This window comes from Microtus pennsylvanicus, chromosome X (assembly GCF_037038515.1).
Source record: "Microtus pennsylvanicus isolate mMicPen1 chromosome X, mMicPen1.hap1, whole genome shotgun sequence".
Lineage (NCBI taxonomy): Eukaryota > Metazoa > Chordata > Mammalia > Rodentia > Cricetidae > Microtus > Microtus pennsylvanicus.
The window spans coordinates 23,872,747-23,885,691 of NC_134601.1; positions in this window are offsets into that span (position 1 = coordinate 23,872,747).

Sequence of the window (12,945 nt, forward strand, 5' to 3'; positions counted from 1 at the left end):
TTTATGGATATTATTTGAAAAATTTTAAATAAAAGATGTCTGTAAATTGTTAGTTTTAAAAGCAAACTTCAGGTTAGTTTCACACCTTACTAATCCCCGTTTTAATACAGTAGCTCCATCTGTGGTTATTCTTAGTATCTCCTATTCTAGAGAGCCTTAATACTGTCTTCTCTAGACAACAAACTTCCATTATTTTCCCACTGATATGGAAAGGGCACTTTGCCATTTAAATGCAGTAAACAAGGGTTTGGATTCTAACTCTAGCAAAATTCATTTTCCTGCTTTTAACCTCTCACTCATCTTCCAGGGATGTCTAAAAGTACCCCAACTGAGGGAAATTGGTGGCTTCTTACCATCTGTAACTTCTAGGCTTAGATCAGTGGTTTTTCACCTTCCTAATCCTTTTAACCCTTTAATATAGTTCCCCATGTTTTGGTGACCTCCCAGATCATAAAAATATTTTTGTTGATACTTCATAACTGTAAATTTTCTACTGCTATGAATCATAATATAAATATCTGATATGCAGGATATCTGATATGTGACCTCTGTGAAAGTGTCATTCATAATGGACTGGTTCTCAACCCACAGATTGAGAACCAGTGGCATAGCCATGCTAAGTCAGTTTCTTTTTTTTTTTAATTTTTTATTGAGAAAAAAATGTTTGTGCCTCCTCCCAGCCTCCCATTTCCCTCTGCCTCCTCCCACCCTTCTCCCCCTCCCTCAAACTTCTCTCCCCCTCCCTCTCCAGTCCAAAGAGCAGTCAGGGTTCCCTGCCCTGTGGAAAGTCCAAGGTCCTCCCCCCTCCGTCCATGTCTAGGAAGGTGAACATCCAAAATGGCTAGGCTCCCACAAATCCAGAACATGAAGTAGGATCAAAACCCAGTGCCATTGTCCTTGGCTTCTCATCAGCCATCATTGTTCGCCATGTTCAGAGAGTCCGGTTTTATCCCATGCTTTTTCAGTCACAGTCCAGCTGGCCTTGGTGAGCTCCCAATAGATCAGCCCCACTGTCTAAGTGGGTGGGTGCACCCCTCGTGGTCCTGACTTCCTTGCTCATGTTCTCCCTCCTTCTGCTCCTCATTGGGACCTTGGGAGCTCAGTTCGGTGCTCCAGTGTGGGTCTCTGTCTCTATCTCCATCCATCACCAGGTGAAGGTTCTAGGATGATATGCAAGATATTCGTCAGTATTGCTATAGGATATGGTCATTTCAGGTTCCCTATCCTCGGCTGCCCAAGGAACTAACTGGGGACATCGCCTTGGGCTCCTGGGAGCCACTCTAGGTTCAAGTCTCTTGCCAACCCTAAGGTGGCTACCTTAACTAAGATTTGTGGTTCCCTGCTCCCCTATCCAACCTTCCTTTATCCCAATCATCCTGTTTCCCCAAGTTCCCCCCATCCTCCCCTTCTCACTTTTCTCTCACAATCTCCCCTTAACCCAATCCCACCCCACTCCCAAGATCCCAAATTTTCCCCCGGCAATCTTGTCTACTTCCCATAGCCAGGAGGATAACTATATGTTTTTCTTTGGGTTCACCTTCTTATTTAGCTTCTTTAGGATCACCAATTATAGATTCCGTGACCTTTATTTATGGCTAGAAACCAATTATGAGTGAGTACATCCCATGTTCATCTTTTTGGGTCTGGGTTACCTCACTCAGGATAGTGTTTTCTATTTCCATCCATTTGCATGCAAAATTCGAGAAGTCATTGTTTTTTACCGCTGAGTAGTACTCTAATGTGTATATATCCCACACTTTCTCCATCCATTCTTCCATTGAAGGGCATCTAGGTTGTTTCCAGGTTCTGGCTAGTACAAAAAATACTGCTAGGAACATAGTTGAACAAATGCTTTTGTCATATGATATATGGTATCATATCTTGGGTATATCCCCAAGAGTGGTATTGCTGGGTCCAGCGGTAGGTTGATCCCGAATTTCCCGAGAAACCGCCACACTGATTTCGAAAGTGGTTGCACAAGTTTGCATTCCCACCAGCAATGGATAAGGGTACCCCTTCCATCTAATCATCTACCTGTTGTTCAGATTGCAGCATTTTGTTTTCTGTTATGTCAATTTTGTATTCTTTCTATCTTATTATGTCTCCCTTTTAACTTTAATTTTTCTGCTACCATTTTTGGTATGGGAGGTCCTTCTGAATATTTGCTGCTTTTATTGGTTAATGAATAAAGAAGCTGTTTTGGGCCTGCACAGGAGAGAATAGAGCTAGACAGGGAAAACTAAGCTGAATGCTGGGAGAACAAATGCGGAGTCAGAGAGATGCCATGTAGTCTCCAGGGGGAAAGATGTGAGCTGTCAGTTGGAACCTTGCTTGTAGGCCACAGACCTAATGGTAAAATATAAAATAAAGGAAATGGGCTAATTATAGATGTAAGAGCTAGCGAGAAATATGCTTAAGCTATTGGCCAAATAGTATTGAAAATAATAAAGTTTCTGTGTGGTTACTTCAGGAGTCTGGGCAACCAGGAAACGAACAAGCGGTCTCCTCCTACTACACATTTTGATGGACTTTTGCAAAGGTAGTAAGACACTGAAGCCCTGTTTTCAATCTATAAGTTGAAAGCCATTTCATCCCTCCAAAACAGGCCTGAGATATTTGGTCAAAAGTATGTCCCATGGATTTCTGCTGCTTTCTGTGTAGAAGCATCAAGTTTCTCATTTTCATTAGCTTGCTGTTTGTCTCAGTTTATGTATTCCTTCCTCAGAGAACTCTTCCAGATATATTTATCTCAGGAAACAACCCAGATCTCCAGATTTTTCTACAATTCCTAAACTGTATTCCCCCAGAGAAAACCACAATCTGTAGTTACTTAATTAAATAATATGAAGAAAATTTGACCCAACTCCCTACTAGAAGGCTCATTCCTTGAAGGATGGAGGAACAATTTCTCTTATGTACATTATAACTTAAGTAGTACTAGATACAAAATGTGCACTAAATATGTTATGAGATAAATAAAATCTAGAACCCTAAAGTACTACTGAAATACTCCTTCCATTTTAAATGGTAGATCAAAACATAAAGTGGCAAAGCAAGCTAAATAATAACTGGAGAGATGGCTCAGTCGTTATGAGCATTTACTGCTCTTGTAGAGAATCAGGGTTTGGTTCCTAGCACCCACATGGCAGCTCACAACCACCTGAAACTCAATTCCATGCAATCTAATGCCCACTTCTTGCCTCTGCAGACATTATACACATGTGGTGCACATACATACATGCAGACAAAACACTCAAAGCTAAAATAGAAATAAATAAATATTTCTCAAAGCAAAAGAATCAAAATAGCATACAGTTCACATGTATAGATGACTATTTACTAATTCATAATTATAATCTTGTATTTTTTCCTGCATACTTCCATAAGTATTACTATATATTTTAAACTATCAGTTAAGAAACCAGAGAAATCTGTAACCAATAAGATTCATGTTTAGCTTTTGTAATAAAAGTTCACAAAAGCCTCAAATTTTCTGCCCTTCTAAAGTCCTGCATTAGCAAGATATTTTAAAAATTGAATCTGGCCTATGAAGGGAAAACATTTTTGGAGCTAGAAAATGTTTGAATTGGGGCAGTATTAGAAAAGAAACCAATTTATCGAGTGGCACAGCTGTTCACTGTATGATCATTATGATCCTTGTTATTTGGGTGCTGGTTGGTATTTATATCTAATTAGCTCTCTTACACACCATCAAGCAATCCACATTTAGGGAATAGAGCAAAACTAAAATATATAGAGTTTCAAGCTGCCAAAAACATGTAACAGAATGAATTCAGGTTTAATTCACTACCGACCAGTTATTAAGAAACTACTGAAATTAGTTAGTTTGCATTTTTACTTGTATGCATGTGTTTTTTTTTATAGCAGATGAAAAGGGATCAGAAACATACTTCTTCAGAAAATTTCTCCCTTAAATGGTTGACACTTTTTCTCATTACTTACTGACCTTGGAGAGTTGGACTGCTGTCAAAATGGGATTTTTGCAATCCATTGCTTTATTGATGCCTATTTATTGGTATACATATAACATTTTATAATACATCAATAAAAATGTCAGTTCTTACTATTTTTATTAACAACTTATAAGTTTCATAGCTAAAGCCATGTTTCTACTATATTACCACACATAAAATTACTTGTGGGTGGATTAGTGTTTATGAAAGCACAGTAGTCACAACCAAATTTGAAGTACATTATTTGTATATTATAAATAGCAACAAACAAGATTATCATATAATGATTAGGCAAAACAGTATAATGGCTCCTCCAAAGTTATATTCTATTTTCATTACATTTCTCATGACAACCTTTAGATTTAGAGAGGAATTACAAATATGGTACAGAGATCTTATTGACTGAATGTGTTTTCCCTAACTTTATATGTTGAAGTCCTGGTGCTTAATGTGGTTTTATTTGGATATAGAAGCTAAAAATAAGAAATGAAGCTCAAATAAATTAAAAACAATGGAACCCTAGTCTGATAGGATTAATGCCCATGAGCAGTCTCATATTCTGATGTCATTTTGCATTTTATCTTCCTCTCCATATGTGCACTTACTAAGATAAGACAATACAAAGAGGACGTAGGAAGAAGGTGGCCATTCACAAGCCAGAAGATCCTCCAGTTGAGCTCAGTCTTCTAGTGAAAAAAAAAGAGTAAGAAAATAAATTTCTGTTATTTAACGTGCCTAGATTAAGATATTTTTTATGATGACACAAATAAAGTCCCCATATTTCTCTCAAATTTTATGAATAGTGTAATGAGTCTTCCTCTGTCCTGCCATCCAGCTCCCAAACACAGTAACTTTGTATTAATAATGACAGCTCAGCCTATAGATTAGGCTTATCTCAAGCTAGTGTTTATAACATAAATTAACCCATAGTTTTATTAATCTATGATCTACGATGTGAATTTTATCTCTTTCACATTCTGTATATCTGACTTGTTTTGTGTCTGTTTGGCTTTTCTGCCTCTACTTTTCAGAGACCTCTTTGTGCCTGTAAGACCCACATATACCTCCTGCCTAGCTATTGGCCATGTAGCTCTTTATTAAACCAATCAAAAAGTGCTTTGGCAAAGACACATCTTCACAGTGTATAAAAAGATTATTTTACAACATTTCCCCTCTAATAAGCAAATGGTTGTAATTATACATAGTAAAACTATATATAATAAGAATAATTATCACTTAAGAATTGCATTTACAATGTCCAGTTTAATTGCATTTGGCAAATTCACATAAAATACTCCATTATCAATCCTATCTTGGTGAGGCCTAAGTTTTGTACCTAATTTACTTTCTATCCTACCTTGTAATATCAAGGCAAAACCATCTTTTTAGACCTCTAAACACATTTTCTTAAACAATTTAAGCTTTTATGTTTCTCAACCTTATACACTTTACTCCTCTTTTGTGAGTTTCTTTTCTGAATTTGGTAACAAGGTAAACTATAACTATTTAGCCTGCAAATCTATCAGAGACCCAAGAAAGATATAATATTGCTTGAGTAAACAGGAAGTGCAGAGTAAACAACTTCCAAAGCTATTGATAAGATAGAGACACTTGATTGCCTTGACAGTCACCCAAGTTTTCTATGTAACATTGGCGGCATCCATATTTGGCCAACAGGCCTACAATATCTGACAGACTTTCTTGTGAAGAAGGAAATTTTGAAGGACTCTCCTACCTTATCTTAGCCACGTTCAGTAGTCACCTTCTTTTGTGTCTTTCTCATTCAATTTATACAGTATACTGCCAATAGTAGAGGCAAGAGCAGTTCTTGCCCTGTTGCTAACTTTGCCACAATGAAAATAAACTCAATACAGAGGTTCTTCAATATCCACCATCCTTTTCTTGAAGTAGTTTGGTGCTGTCAGGAGGAAATGTGTCTCATTGCCATGACAAGCCTTAGGTTTTTAAAACATCTTAAATGCCATATTCTGTAATTTTGTAAAGTGTTTGAAGATCATATATTTATGCAAAATATATCTTTGTTTGACCTCCAAACATACCTACCCTGACTACAAGTTGATTGTTATAGAGGACTAATTACTAACCTATGTTTCTTTATTATCCTAGTTTATAATAACAACTTTCAAAGACTAGAATTTTACATTACATTTTAAGTGAGCTGTATAGATACAATATGTTAAACAAGAGTAGAAACATTTATACAGAATTTTGTAACAAAAATAGCCTTAAATTTGTATCAATATACAAAAGTATCTTAAAGAAGAGTGTATATATATATATATATATATATATATATTCAAAACAAAAATAACCTCAATTTTGTATCAATATACAAATACACCTTAAACAAGAGTAGAAACATATACACAGTATGTTAAAACAAAATAACCTTAAATTTGTATCAATATAAAAAATCCATACCAATGGAAAGTATTTGAGACTACTCATTGCTTTTTAGTTTAAAAGAAGATTCAATAATCTACCCCTTTATCCTATCATTTGTATAATATATCCCCTTTTTTTTCTTCAGAAAGAAACCTGTGACTCTAACCTCCTTTGTTCAGCTTTGTTTTCTGGCCATTACCAATAATAACTTGTAACCAATCCCCCTAAAAGACGATAATCACCCATAATCTATTTAAGGACCAAAACCACATACCCTATCTCTTGGGAATGTGGGTGTCATATTCTCTATACTCCTTCCTGTTATCTGGGGGCAATAATATCTTTAGGGGACCCTCAGAAAATTGGGGTTATGGTCAATTCCTATGAGAGCTAGCTTTATTATTTTTTTGTTCAGTATCTGTGTGGTGGGAAAATGTAGAGCTTATATGAAGTCTTGCTAGATAGTCTGCAAGACTGAAACATCTCAGCTAGCAGTTTTGAAGTTATCATGATGTAGATTTTTGAGAAAACTGCAACAGAGGTATTAAGGCAGGCTGGATCACCCAGGCTATTTTCTTCATTGGTGTTTGGTCTTTTTTTCTCTTTTTGAAAATAAACAAATTTTAAAGGTAGCACACACACATGTATGTATTAACACAAATATGGAATTATGGTGTCCAAAAGTCAATTAAAGATAATTTTTGTAGTTTGATTGAGAAAGTAAAAGGAATGTGTTTACTTTTTAAGTCCATTTGGACTGCATAACCAAACTCTTATTCATGCTATATAAAAGGATAGCATGTAATAATAAATCATGATGCTCTGTAGCCAATAAGATCAATGATATCTTACCCAGTTTCAGAGTTGTTCCCTCGTAGATAGATTGGCATATATGTCACCTATCTTGTATTCTTTCTTGGTTTCTTTCTCTATGTTTGTAGCCAAGATATTTAGGAAGTCTTCCCTAATCAGATCTGATCTTCATTAATTTTTAAAAGAATCTATACCTTTTTGTTTTGTGGAATCAATGGCACAACCCCCAATGCAACACATTTTTTGACTTCTATTATAAAGTTAAGACATTCTTAAAATATATAGGTTTGTTTAGTTTAGCAGTTTCCATCATCTATTAGGAGCTATTATTTTTTGTTCATTACGTTTAAAAAATTCAAAATTCACAACACACTATATAAGGTCTAAGCTCCCTGTATTTTATATCCCATCCTTATATGGATTTTTACATTTTACTTACTCTCTCTTTAAAGATGTTACTTTATTTTTTTTCAATTATTTATTTTTATATGATTGTCTATACCCATTTTCTTTTCTTTACTTAACATTTAGGCAACTTCCAACTTCTCTCTAGAGGAGATTAAGTTCTATCTTCTGTGTATGGGAGTAGTAAAGAATTTCTGAACTGTTGTTAGTTAAGAATTGCAGTAATTAAGATTTTGAAAGGAACCTTTGAGGTGCATGTAGCTGCCTTTCCTTAGAATTTCATCCACTAATTGTTGTATCCATCCATTGCTATTGCACCCGACAATTGTAAATTTTTTTCAGTTCTCCCTGTTTGCTTACATTTGTCTATTGAATTTCTTTGAAGAACTTCTATGCATTTTTCCTCTTGTATATTTATTTTGCTAGGGAATCACAGATATTTTAATCTTTTTATTATAATCTTGTACTATCGTTCATTTTGTCACTCAAATTCTTCCAATTTTGGTCACTGGGAGTTCTTCTGTACTGACTCCTATGTTCTCTTTCTGCTTTCTCTCTCATTTTGAGAATGATATTTATGTTTATGCATCACGAGATTCTAAATCAAATATCGTTTTCCCTGCTATAAACTCAAAATCAGCCATTTTTTCCCAAAGTTTGCTGGTTCCTGATAGAGTTCGAAATATCCTCTTTAAACTCATATTTTGAATCCCTCCTTGTCCCCAGTTGGTAATATTATAGAAAGTTTTGGGAATCTTCACAAGGTTATGGAGGTCAGACTTTGAAGAGCAGTGCAAGGTTCTGGCAGTCTCTGTTTCTTGGTCTGTCATCATGATGTGGATTGTTTCTATGACAGGTTTGCCTCTTCCTCAACTGAGATGTTGCACAGGCCTTTTTTGCCACCACAGACTCAATCCCTCTAGAAAGTAGGTTGTTTCTGTTAGGTATTTTCACCGCAATATTCCACAAGTAACTAAAATAGTTCTTTTAGTTGGAGAGTACCACTAGGTAAAATGTGAAATACATAAACTCAAGAGAAACTGAAGAAGTGAAGAATATTTACAAACCAGTGTCTGCCACCTAGGTAGACTCCTTGTAATTGAAGTATAATTTCTCTAAGAAATCTCCATGGCACATGATATATTTGTAGATTTCATGACCTGTGAAAACCAGATCACATTATACACTTCATCTCCAATATATTTACTCACATATTCCAACATAGTATACTTTCGAAATTGTTAGCCCATTCACTGTAAAAATCAAACATCATGTAGAACTTAATGCTGTTGTGACCTTTTTGGTTTTGCTCATGGTTTTTTCCCTGTAGTTTAACAGTAGTAAAAATTATATTTTGAAGTGTCATATGGGTCAGCTCTTTTCTTCATTGCTCTCTTCAGAAAGCCTTCTGATCTCTACTTGAAGAGAATTTCTTTGAGTAGTTCTTGGATATGGGTACGGATTTTTCATTTCTTAGTTAGCATCCAATTCACTCCTATACACCAATGCCTGGCTCTCAATTTGTGATTTACCGATCTTGGGATGGGTGGATGTTTTAGTCAGGTTCTTGGGAGCCAATTTATTGAGTTTTAAAATGGTACTCATAGAAAAATCTTATCCACTAAAGACATGAGAACCTGATACTCTGCCCTGGAGGCTGAGTGCCATAACCTCAGAATAGTTCCAGAAATGGGAGGGACGAATGGAGAATGGGCAATGATTCAGTCCGTAAAGGAGTGTGCCTCAGTAGTATCCATCTGGAACTGGAAGCCTGGAAAGTTCCAGAAAGCCAATGATTCCTATTCAACAGTTAGAGCTTGGAAATGCTGATCCTTCTATCAGCAAAGTAATCAGCAGCAGCAGGAGCAACAATAGGGCAAATCAGCCATATTCCTGCAAGGAAAGTCCAGGGGATCAAAGGTGAGAATCAACTTCTTAAATACCTTTAATTTTTTAAAAAAGTTTATTCTTCCAATTACAGCTTTCTCTCACTCCACCCCTCCCAATTCCACCCCACCATGTGCTAATTCACCCTCCATCCACCCTTTTTTTAACTGAATTCCTACTTGAAGTTGCTACCCCCAATTGCGGTTGGTCTTCCCACACCATTGAAGGCAATCGAGATAATTCTTCAGGAGATTCTAATTTGTTGCAAGTTTACATTAAAATCAACCATAAAAGTGGACTTTAAATGGAGCCCATGCTTTTTTCCATTTCTGTGGAACTCAGACAAGCTGAAGAACACAACTGAAAATGTCTTTCACTAAACCAGGCCAGAAAAGAACATTGTATCAATTGGCAATTTTTCTTTTTTCCTCATAGTTAATTTTTCTCTTCATTTCTTCCTTATGGAGTTTTCTTTATTTAGTTGAAATCTAAGGGAAAAGAACATTAAATTGGAGCTTCCTGCTCCTCTCTAAATATTGTTCTATTAACAGAAACTAGGAAGCGAGTTTTGGGAACCTGGGAGATTAGAAGCTTTCAGTGTTGTATGAGGAACAAGTATGAGGCAGTCTTCTTTGAACCTTGAGTTCCTTGTGTTTTATTATGAGTGTTCTAGCACTTCACTATCTTGGACATACATTGACCCAGCAAAGCAAAGCACCATAGCTGTTGCTTTTAGCAAGACAGCACTTGAAAACGTTTTACCATTCATTTTTTAAGATCTTTACCAATGGTGATTTCTGTGGAAAACTTAAAAGTAGAACTGTTGGAATATTTTCATTTTAAAGTTGATAAAAGGGAAATATATAACAGATGAGAATTCAGTGATCATATATCACCAAATCCATGTACACCTTAGCTCTGTCAATTGCATAACATAAAAACCTTCATTTTGTATTGCCTCTCTATCTGATTGGCCATATTTAGCAGATATTCACATGCGTAGAATTTGAGGAACCAAATAAAGTTTTGCATATGATGACAGGAAGGAATGGTAAATATTTCCACAACTTGGTTTGGGTTCTTCCTTACAACTTCCTTTTCATTTTTCAAACATTGACTCACAAGTAATATTTCTTTCCTCAAGTTATGATAACTGGGGAGTATTGGGAGATACTAGCAAGCAGTTAGTTATGTAGAGGTGCTAGAATTTCAATAAGAATATTATTCTACATCAAGGTAATACAGTGATGCTATTAAATAGAATGAGCAGCACAGAGAGAAAAAAAACACCCTACTTTGAAGAGACTCTTTGATTAAAGTCACCTGGTCCCTGTATTAGAAAATGCAACAAGAGAAAATCATATCAAACAAAGGAATGATAAGAAATGTGTTACTAAATTTCTAAGAAATGTGGATTTTTTTAATACTATATATAAATCCAATAAACTCAGGTCTGAGTAGATATGCTTTCAGTTATTCTGTATTAACAATTCTGAGTTAATCGAAGAGTCACTCCCAACAAATATGTTACTATTGTAAGGCTTGCTTTAACTTTCCTCTCTTCTTTTGCCATACCCTCTATCACCAGCTAGTGTATTTCTACTCACTCCTGGATAATAGACTGTCATTCTCTTCTGAAACAAAGTGGACCACTGCCTACAACAAAGACACAGCAATCTATGGACATAGAGGAGAAATCAGAATTCAGAATACACTCAAACAGTCAGCACAACTGTGGTTCGAATTTGGTCAGTGAATATATTTACTTTAGACAGTTATGAACCCATAGGAAATGGGGATCTTGCAAATATCAAACTATTATGCCCTTTCATTCCTCTGACTTTTAGTACCTGACAATTGGTCAATTAACAAAGAATCTGTGCATGTTTTACATGATTCACTCGGCATAATGCAACACCTTTCTATCTGAGGAGACTACAAATACAGTGCACAATTATGTTACATAATTATACACTGTATTATGCACAGCTAATGAAAAGAGACAGTTCTGCATGCAGACACATAGTGCTTCAATGTTTAAATGCTGATAGAATGGAAGCTCTTTATTCAACTGCAGATAAAATGAATAAAAGGGTGGGACTTGTTTAGTTCAGACAGTGTAGTACTGAGATTAAGTATTTAAGTCATATTGAGTGAGACACTTTTTCTCAAGGGATCGATAAACACCATCTATCACATTGAAGGAAAGAGTTTTCATCTGAGCCCCTAGAAATATTCCCAGGGTATCTTCCACCCTAGCCAGCTGTTGTCACAGTTTGACACTGAATTGGCTTAGCAAGGCAATGATGCCTAATTGCCTGCACCCTGTCAATTCAATATGGAGTGAGTTTGGTCATCCCTGTTCCCATTATGATAATAGTCAAATGAAAAGCACATGAAGAAGAAATGAAACAACTGAATCATCTCTCTGATGAATTGTCACGTAGGGAGAGAGCTCTTTGCTCAGTACTCAATAATCTTCAAAATTGCTAACCAAGCTACTTACAATACCATCTTGCCAGGCAAAATCTGCCCACTGCAAAAGCAGTGCCACTAGTATCTTGGGAGGTGGTATCCAATTGTTTTCTGGCTAATTTCAAAACTTTCTTTACAGGAAGAAATTCATGCCTGGTACTGTGAGCCTGGTTAAAAAAATAAACACATGGCTGTGAAGGTCATAGATTCTAGAGGCAGGGCCTACATTTTATCTTGCTAAATCGACATTCTGCCAGACTATCTTCTAAATTTTTATTCTTATGTCCATAGTTTAGAGCTAATCTCAGCCTTGATAAGAGAAACTTTTATTTTTAATGGAGAATGGTTAAAGGAAAGACTTATAATTGGTCAAAGTAGTGAGAAAATGTGACTGCTGAGCACTTAGCACTAAATAGCATGTTCTAGTTCATTTCTATAATAACCAAAACCAACTTGTGCATGAAAGCATATATTTGACTTAAAGGCTATAGCCCATCATTGAAGAAAATCAGGGAAGAAATTTGAACAGAAACTGAAGGACCATGGAACAAAGTTGCACACTGCCTTGACTGGTGTAGGAGGACATTCTATATTTGTGTTTCTTTCATTGGTTGAATAAAGAGACTCCCTTGGCCTTTTGATAGGGCAGCCCTTAGATGGGTGGAGTAGACAGAACAGAATGCTGGGAAGAAGGAAAGTGTGGCAGATGCCACCCATGAAGCTCTGGCCTGAGATGGATGAAGGTTAGAATCTTTCACGGTAAGACAGGACCTCGTGGTGCTACACAGATTATTATAAATGGATTAGATCAAGATGGGACCTCCATGGCCAGTGCAGTTTACTTTTTGAACCTTCCTAGGGAACCACTTTCTCAAGGTTTGGTCTTCCTACATCAATCCTTAATAAAAAAAAATGCTGCCACAGACATCATCATAGACATGTGCACAAGGTATTTTCATAGCAGGAAATAACTTAATTGAGATTA